Source organism: Leucopleurus acutus (genome assembly GCF_964270905.1).
Source record: "Leucopleurus acutus genome assembly, chromosome: 5".
Lineage (NCBI taxonomy): Eukaryota > Metazoa > Chordata > Mammalia > Artiodactyla > Delphinidae > Leucopleurus > Leucopleurus acutus.
In genome coordinates, this window is record NC_139147.1 from 14,315,176 (window position 1) to 14,323,572 (window position 8,397).

Consider the following 8,397-nt stretch of genomic DNA (forward strand, 5'->3'; position numbering starts at 1 on the left):
TGTTAAATTCTTAGTTTCTCTTTCTGAAAAAAACTTATACATATGCAATCATGTTTATAGGAGGTTTGCTGGTTTGAGCTTCTTTAGATATGAATTACTTCTGGGGTGACCAACCATCCCAATTTACTTGAGACTGAGGGTTTTCAGTGCCCAAACTGGCACAGTCCCAGGAAAACAAGGACAACTGGTCACCCCACCTGTTTCCATGTTCTGCTCTCCTAAATATTTAAATTTAATACTCTCATTAAATTTAAGAGATTTTATATTCTACAACTATGACAATATTGAATTATAAAACATATATTTCATTTTCTATTTATTTTCCATAATAGTGAATTTTATAACTACAGTAAAAACTAGGTACTATTCATCATTTATTGTCCAAAAATATCATATAGTTCTTAAATATTCCATGACTATATATATATATATATATATATATATATATATATATATATATATATAAGAATGAGGTTAATAGAAAGTGGAAAGAAGAAAAGAGGAAGGAAAAAGAAAAAAGGAAGGAAGGAAGGGATAGCTCTGTGTAAATAAAGTATACATTAAAAAGTAACTTTTTCTTTAATAACCAAGAAACCACAATACAATTATAAAATTATTTAGCCTTACAAATGTAAAGATAGATTTTGGTAGAAATCTTTAATTACTTGTAATTATTTGTAATTAGGATTACAAGTAATCTTTAACTTTTTGATATAAGAAATTAAAGTAGTATTGACAGAAGAATATGAAAATATACTATTTCTTGCTATTACCAGAACATAATTGTAAATATTAAATGCTGGTCTTGTTGATTGCCTACTAAAATGCCAGATCAAAATTCTCACTCATGAAATACTTTTGTGTTATCAAAAGATTAAAACATGATGCAGAAAATAAATGGTAAAATGTAGCATCAGATAGTTTACAAAATTTGAATGAAATAAATATTAAAAAAGCATATGTATTACTAAATAATTGCCCTCTTGTCATGTTAAATTAATTATAATTTTATTAGCATTGCAACTTCAGTGACTAACAGGTCTAAGAGATGTCTTGAACATTGAAGAGATAGAAATCATTTGCCTCATTTAATATGATGAAAAATTAATGGCCAATAAAATAGATTGGGCTGTGGCTTCCATGACCAGTGGTGTTTTTAATCTGTGGATGTGGCAGCTTTTGAGAATAGGTGGTGGTGGATATGAATGCTTCCATCCAGCTTGTCATGGAAGACACCTCTGGTTTCTACTAAGTTTTAGGACCCAAGATTCTTGGGGGAATGATCCAACAACAACATCAAACTTTTCAAGTGTTTCATCCTATCAATTCTATTTCCAGCTTGTAACAAGCGAGAAGATGAATTGTAAGCTTACAACTTGTTGGCATAAGATTTAAGAGCTGTCTGTATATGTACAGATAGTATTCTGAATCACCAAAGGGAAATTGATATCAATGAGCTGTGTGAAAGCTTTATACTGAACCACTGAATCAAAGAGTCTACCCATCCTATCACACAGACCCTGTTATTTGTCTTTTAATTAGCTGACTCACGACTTATTTATAGGGTGAGGACTACTTAAGCTGCTCATCAGCTAGAAATTTTGATTGATTTTCTTTCTCCAAATCTTTGCTATTTCCACCTTTTAAAAGCATGTTCACAGAGTCTTTTTGGTACTCTGCACCAAAACCTTAATTGGGAAATTAATTGAAAGTCACCCTAATTTAAATTAGAAACATTTAAAAATTAACCTGATAGGAAATTTTCTGTAAATCACAATTAATCTAAATCATAGTCCATTGAGTAAAAAGAACATAACTTTTTTTTCATTTTAGCACTTCTAGTGGATGAGTATATAATTGTGGTTTTTAATTTGCATTTTCCTGATAACTCTGATAGCTGATGATGTCAAACATTTCATTTACTTATTGGACGTTTGTATGTCTTTGTTTCAGTGTGCCTAGGTTTTTAGTGATGTTTTATCTTTGGACATTCAAGCTGTAGGAGATCTTTTGATGAATATATCGATCTCTATCTGTATCTCTATTCCCTGTGTCTAATCTATATCTATATCATTTATATCTATATGTATATCTATCTATATTTTATTTCTTCCAGGCTGTGGATTGCTGTTGATGACGTAGATTTCACAATTTTTATATAGTCAGTGCTTTCTGCATCTAAAACAAATCAAAACAAAAATGTCTAGAGGCTTTAGAATTTTAGCTCTTATGCTTGGGTTTATAATACATTTTGAATTAATTTTTATGTATACTATGAATAAATTAAGCCATTTTTTCTGTTTTCATATGAGTATTTCATTGTTTCAGTACTATTTAATGAAAAGTCTTTTGTTCTGGAATCTTTGTAGAAGAAAAAGTCGAATTCTAGACTTCTTAATATTTTCCATTCTTTTATTTGTGTATCCTCACTTGAATATCACACATTCTTGATTATACTAGTTTAATGTCTTAAAATCAGTTAAGGCAATTTTTTTAAGATTGTGTTGGATATTCTAGGTCCCTAGGATTTCCTTATACATTTTAGAATACTTTGTAAATACATATTTTGTACAGGCTTTTTGATTAAGATTTTATTTAATATATAATTTTGAGGTATTCAATCTATTGTCAATACACAAACATTATATATAAACATATATATATTTATTAACTTATTCCAGCATTAATTTGTAACTATCAAGGACCAGGTCTTGCACATCTCTCTTTAAAATAATCTCTAACTATTTTATGTGTTCTGATAATATTTTAAATGATATTTGTGCATTTTATTTTCTAATTTTTAATGTATAATTTCATACTGGATTTGTAGATTGAGTTTATTTTTTCAAAGATATTTTTACATTTTATTTTCCAATTTTTCATGTATAATTGTATTATTAATTTGTATATAATTAAACTTGGGCTTATTTTATAAAATAATTAGTGTAAAATTAATATTATTTATTGCACTAATTAGAATTATTTAGATAGTTGCTAACATTCATCATTAATGCAATATGGGCTTAGTGTTTTCTTATTAGAAGTCTATTTTTTTTCCTACAAATTTATTTTCTTAAGAAATATAATCTTTAAAGTCTTTATTTTTTCTTGTTTCAGTTTTAGGAAACTTTTTATTTTGAAGAATGTTTTAACTTCTTCCAAGCAGTATGCAGTTTAGAAATCAGTACAGAGCGCTTGATTTTTATCTTATTTGGTATTAAGAAAGACTTTGGATGACTTCCCTGGCGGCACAAGGGGTTAAGAATCTGCCTGCCAATGCAGGGGACTTGGGTTTGAACCCTAGTCCAGGAAGATCCCACATGCCATGGAGCAACTAAGCCCATGAGTCACAACTACAGAACTTGTGCTCTAGAGCACATGAGCCACAACTACTGAGGCCGTGTGCCACAACTACTGAAGCCCATGCACCTAGAGCCCATGCTCTGCAACAAGAGAAGCCACTGCAATGAGAAGCCCACACACCGCAACAAAGAGTAGCCCTGCTTGCCGTAACTAAAGAAAGTCCATGCACAGCAATGAAGAACCAACACAGTCAAAAATAAATAAATAAATTTTAAAAAAAGAAAGCCTTTGGAAAATCAGGTTAGTTTGTTTTCTATTGTATTAGTCCTGTCCTGGGTGGAAACAGTTTTGAGCAATTGGTCATTCTATATATAATCATAATATTGATATAGCTCAATAAAATCCAAAATTGAGACAGTAGAATAAAGCAATGGCATGAAGTATTTTGTGACTTTTTAAGTCACCATAATTATCTTGAAGCTCTGTGGTAATCTCACCTCAGAGAACTTCAAATATGTTTCTAGTCATTTAGTAGCAGGTTCTCAAAAATGAATCACATGGATATCAGGCAGTGGAATATCAAATATCCCATTAACATTATGTGTAAACCCTTAACAAATATTTCCTTCATTTGTTCATCCTTTGATGGTGATGAATTTTAAAAATGTGTCCAAATTTTTTAAAAGATCTGTAATATTAAAGATATCCATAATTAATCTCTGAAAGAAATCACTACTGTAGGCTCACATTGTCTACTACTCTGTTCCTCTTCCCAGTTTCTGCACAAGATCAATAGAGCCATTTACTTATTTTCAGCATGTTATCATAATCCTGGATTCCAGAAACCAGTCCTAAATTTCCAGAATGCCCTCTTGAGTTTTTTGAGGTAATTATTGCAAAGGATTGTCAACATTTATTTAACTGGGGCACTGTTGGTTTTGACTAGGCTTAAATATAGGGGGAAAGGAACATTTATTTGCTTTGTTTTCTCTCTCTTCTTTCTATCTTCTCAGGTTTGGAAATGCCTTCTTTAAGGAGGCATCAAGGTTTTAAATATTGTCCATTAAAAATTAAGAAATCGGTCTATGCTGGACACTTTAAACAAGATTGGTTCTAAGTTGGCTTCAAACTGCACACAATCAAGTAGAAGTTGTTTGTATATCAGTATTTTTAGATATTTGACATCTAAGTGATTTTAATTTCAAATGAGACATGGATTTAGGAGTATAATTAGTGCCTTGATTACCTCAAATGATAAGAACTAGTCATTATTATGGAAAAATAAAGACAGAGAGCCTTCACAGCAAAGGAGAGTCATCTTCACGGTGTTGTCAGCCACTAAACTGGACTGGAGAGATTCTCAAAAGTCTAAATGAGGTGGAGGTTATGCCAGTCCTTATGTTAGAACAGTCTTGAAGTTGCAAATAATAATTCTTATTATAGACACAATTTAATCAGAGGAATCCTAATTGAGCTAAAGAGTTAATTTAAAAGTTTTACTATGATGGGCGATGACTCCGTGCATATTAAACAAAACAAATAGCCAATAACATTAGTTTCATAAAATTTCTTCTGAGGAATGAAAATGAGGTAGTTCTGAATGATTTACTACACCTGTAACTTAGGGTATAAGAACTTCAGCGCAGGTGTTGAGATCCATACACAGGAAACACACCTTCAATAGCAAACCAAGACTTCAGCCCCTGACACCATGAGCTACTACTGCAACTACTACAGAGGCCTGGGCTATGGCTATGGATAGGGTTGTGGATGTGGCAGCTTCCGCAGACTAGGCTATGGCTTCAGAGTCTATGGATATGACTCTGGTTATGAAAGCTTCAGATATGGCTGCCATCACTACCCATTTTTCTGTGGAACATATGGATTCTCTAGCTTGTATTAAAATTCTTCTTTATGGATCTAATATCTGGCTCCATAAGTAGACTTGCTTAATCTGATTTCAATCATGGGCCAATCAAGATTATGCTCGGTCCATTTGTTCAATATAATTAGTGCCAAAGACTTTTAGTACATTTATAATTACATCAGGTCTCCTCAATTTCCTTAATAAGCACTCTTAATTTGAAACAGCAAATATAGCTTTGGTTTAATTCATTTAGTCTCAATTATATATACATATAACTCAGTATAAATATTAGTCAACATTGAAGGAATATTTTAATATACTTTCTTGAATTTTTATTTCCTTGACTTTAATCAGATAATACTTAGAGTTTATTTCAACAACAATAAAAAATTCAACTTTAACAATTTTGAGTAACATATCTACGGTAACAAATAAAAATGATTTATATGTTTTACATTTGATGCAATTTTATTTATCAATGCAGTCCAAAATATGTAAATAATCCACCCCTTCTTTCAAAATATGTCCTTTTGTGGTAATTAAAGAACAGTGGTAGACTCCAAACTTCTAGGAAAGAAAAATATTTGTTAAATGAATTTCTTGATTATATATATCACCTTTCTCTATTTGCTGTTATTTCACTTGGTATTCTCATGAAAATAGTTACTTTATAATCTTACTAAAAATGTTACAAGCTAATTAATTAAAATATATGTAGTATTAAAAATATAAATTGGTTTAGATTTTTATTGTTACTGTTTTTCTGTGGCATGCAACAATATTCTTTTTCACTATCATCACCATCATCATGACATTAAATTCTTTTGCAACTATAAATGAATGCAAATACCTAGTTATAACCAATAAAAATATTATTCTGCAGCTTTACTTGAAGAGAATCGTCGAAAGAGTTTTTTTTTTTTTAAGTGGAATTTCAACCAATTAACACACACCAAAAAGCAAACATTTTATTGCTGGTGTTTCACATAATTGGGTATATAAATGATACAATATAAATATATTGTTTCAAATTTGAATGGCATTTTCAGGTAATATAAATAATATGAATATGAATAATTCATGTACAGTGAAGTTTGTTTTTGTTGTTTAAGTTGGTGAAATCTAACAAGGACAACAACAGAAATAGGAACTGGACCTAGCATTAAGGTTGTATAGTGCTGCTCCCTATAGTGCAACTAGGGAAACTGCAAATGGTTAAATGGCTTGCCTAGAGTCACAAACCCAAGAGTCAGAACCAAGATCAGAAAACAGTTCGCCTGAATTCTGGTGTTCTGTTCCATCATGCTGATTCTTTTTCATTGTATATTTTAAAAATTTGAATACCATCTGGAAAGTTCTCATCATGTTTTCATGAACAGCTATAATTTTATAGCTAAATTTATGGGGATTAATTTCCTCTTAGATTAACTACCTCTTATTGTGTTTCCTTTTACATTTTTATTGTTACAATTTTATTTTATTGTATGTAATCTCCTACTTCTCAATTTCTAATTTAGTTTTGCTTCGAGGCAAATGAAGAATGAATAATTTTAAAGCTCAGTTCTCAAGATCATGACTTTTTATTAGATTTAAATTTGTTTAAACTATATGAAGATAGAAAAAAATAAAACTCGGCCAGTTCTGGTCACTTGTCCAATCATATGTTATGTTTTCATAGGAGAGGTTATGCTAGTTAAATTTTGGTCATTCCGTTAAAGGAACTTTGACCCATATAACCAAATTTCATTTGAAACTATTCTATTCTCACACAGGTCAGTATCTTCACAACCTGAGGAAGCTGTTGCAAAGTTGCAAAGAGAAATAATTATAAAAAAACTTAGAATGAGAAATATGCATGTGTGGCACTCCTAGTATAATATAATATTTTTGTAACCTACATTTTCATACTTTATTGATTTGTGTCTGAATTTTAAGGAAAACTATGGAATGTATAACAAAAGTTTCCATTACATATAAGTAAAGACCATTACTTACCCCAAAAGCAAACACATTTTCTTCCTTGCCATCCATTATCATAGAATTATTTAAAATAAATTTCAAAGGAAACTTCCTAAAAGTGAAATGAAGGAAAAAAAAAAGATCATCATTCAGTCTATTTAGGGCCTAACAACGAAGCATAAAACAATATTTCTCTAAAGAAATATATACATCTCATTTTCCAATGGATACTTTCATTTTGATCATTTTTTTCACTTAGGAAAAAAACAAGGCAAATATTTGTTCCATAGAGTCTATAATATTTTAGTGTTGATATTTTATTGCCAATGATCATGAATCAAATTGGTTTTGGGCAAAACTCTCACATTTTATTCCTTGAAACTATTTTGATTTTTATTTGACTGTTGAAGTTTTCCATTTATGTTTTGTTTAGTATTTTATCTCAGGACGATGAATCCTTTTTATTCCAAACAAACAAGACTCTCCATTAATCACTCTCACACAATATGGCTGAGTTATATGGGCAAAATGTGATATCCTTAACTCAGTCTGAATTAGTTGTGATTCTATGTCTTCAAAAGGACTCACTGAGAATGAAAATTGAGCTTATCAACTCTTTCTAGTTCAGAATGAGAAGTCATGAAACAGTATTTGGATAAAAAACACATGGCAAATGGATTATGGCATACTGAGTCATATTGTGGCTTCAAAAGGTAGCTTGCTAAGGTGCAGTCAGAGAGTTGCACAGATTGTGGTAGCCATGATAGTAAATGTAATTTACTTATACTTTATTTATTAGTTCTATAAACAATTCTTAATTCCCTACTCTGTTGTTTAGAATTGAAAACATCTATTTGAAGAAATTAATCTTCGATAAAATACTTGGAAATCTTACAAAAGTTCAACTATATGTTCAAGACCGTGTAAATTAAATAACTTTTTACTGATCCAAGTCAAGAGTCAGGTGCTACATGGAGATTAATCCAGTGTAGGGTCAACCTTGGACCTCATTGACTAACTCAGTGAAATTAGCAGAGGAACTCCATGAAGTCCAAGACGAAAGTCCTCACATATATTTCTTGTTTCTTGGTTCTGTGTTATTTTGACATTGTGTTCTCATTTTTAAAAATTTGAAGATATTTTCAATATTAAGATACTATTTTAACAATCAGAAGGACCTAGGAGTTTGTTGTATGTTTTAAAAGATAAGACCCTAATGAACAATTAACAGATTAGTAGTGAGTGGTAAGAAATCGCCTGAAGATGAA